Source organism: Ipomoea nil, unplaced genomic scaffold, assembly GCF_001879475.1.
Source record: "Ipomoea nil cultivar Tokyo-kokei standard unplaced genomic scaffold, Asagao_1.1 scaffold2845, whole genome shotgun sequence".
Taxonomy (NCBI): domain Eukaryota; kingdom Viridiplantae; phylum Streptophyta; class Magnoliopsida; order Solanales; family Convolvulaceae; genus Ipomoea; species Ipomoea nil.
Window position 1 is genome coordinate 6,754,668 of NW_017619273.1, and position 1,935 is coordinate 6,756,602.

The following is a 1,935-nucleotide window of genomic DNA, read 5'->3' on the forward strand; positions in this document are numbered from 1 at the left end:
GGGGATCACCTTGTCTTAAACCACGAGTCGGGGTTATTTGATCAGTCTTTGAACCATTTACCAGTACACTGTAAGACACAGTGGTTACACACATCATCAATAGCTTTATCCATCTTTCATCAAATCCCAGTGCCCTTAGCATCTTTTGCAAAAAAGACCATTCCATACGGTCGTAAGCCTTAGCCATATCCAGCTTTAAAGCCCCCCCAACCTGTTAGTCCACATTGCTTCCTGTTCAAATAATGGCCAACTTCCGCAGTTATTAAGATATTATCTGTAATTAGCCTTCCAGATATAAATGCACACTCTGGGACTCAGATATAACATTCCCCATTAGTGGTTTCATCCTGGCTGTAATCATCTTCGCCATAACTCTGTAAACGACATTACTCAAAGCAATTGGCCTATAATCAGAAACCATTTCCGGGGTTTTCTTCTTGGGATCAAAATAATGTTTGTTTCATTCAATTTATCAGGCATTGAGCAAGTATTCAGACAATTCATAATATAAGAAGAAACATCAGTACCCACTACATCCCAAAAGTGCTGGTAAAACCCAGGGTTCATACCATCTGGGCCTGGTGCTTTATCAGGATACATTGAAAACAATGCAGATTAACCTCACTCTCTTCAAATGGGCGCAATAAACTCTCATTCTGTTGCCTGTTACACATGATTGTATACTCCCAAAGAAATCATCATTAACAGTAGGAAACTCGAGTTAAAAATACCACGATAATAATCCAAGAGTACATTCCTCATGGCATACCCCTCAATCCAATCCCCATCATTATTCATAACTTTAGTAATAGCATTCTTTTTGTTTCGATGAGAAGCATACCTGTGGTAAAACCTGGTGTTTGCATCTGCATCCTTGAGCCAATGCTGTTTGCCCTCTGTCTCCAGTACGTATCCTCCTGTAATTCAATACGAGCCCAAACATTCATCTAGTCTCCGAAACTCGGCTAGGGATACCGGATCCGTAGACCCCCTGAGGCCGCAACCTGTTCCTTACGCAAGTTCAATATTTTCTCACCAAATTTATGGAATCGGTCTCCACCCCAGCGTGTTAACCGATCACCACATAGAGTGACACACTCCTGCAACCCCCTACTTCTTCCTTCGCCCCAGGATTTTCCACCACTTCCCTACACCCCTCATCATGTAGCCATGCCATTTCAAAACGAAAACCCCTTCTCAGAACACCCCTCCTTCCCCGAAGATTGAGAATCCCAAGGAAAAGGAAAGAATGATCTGATTTCCGGGTTAATGTATTCTGCATATTTGCATCAGCCACCAACTCTCTCCAGGTTTGAGTAGCCAAAACCTTATCCAATCGTTCCTCTATCCAGTTTGGCGTGCCTTTTCCTTTCTCCCAAGTATAGGGATATCCAGACATTGGTAATTGTGTCAAACCACACTCCTCAATAGTTTCCCCAAAGCCCCGTAGCAAGCTGTCTGGATGGGGATTTCCTCCTCGTTTCTCATACTGATATAAGAGATCATTAAAATCTCCAAAGATTACCCATGGCAGATCCGATCTACTTGCCAATGACCGAATAAGGTCCCACGACTCCCTTCTCTGCGGGCGCTTCGAGAAGCCATAGAAACCAGTCATCCTCCACTTATCAAAGCCTGACACACTCACCTCAACATCTATGTGATTATTAGAATAATCAATTATTCTTGCAGTATCATTCGTTCTCCATAACAATGCCAGTCCTCCACTCAATTCAGTGTTATCCACATTAAAAAGGCCTTCGAAACCAAGCTTAATCCGAAGTCGCTCTGCATGATCTCGGTTAACCTTAGTTTCCATCAGAAATACAAAATCGGGTTTCTTGTGGGACACTATGTCCTCAATTTCCCGAACTGTCCGTGGATTACCCAAGCCACGACAGTTCCAGCTCAATGTACTCATTGGGTCGGGCGGGT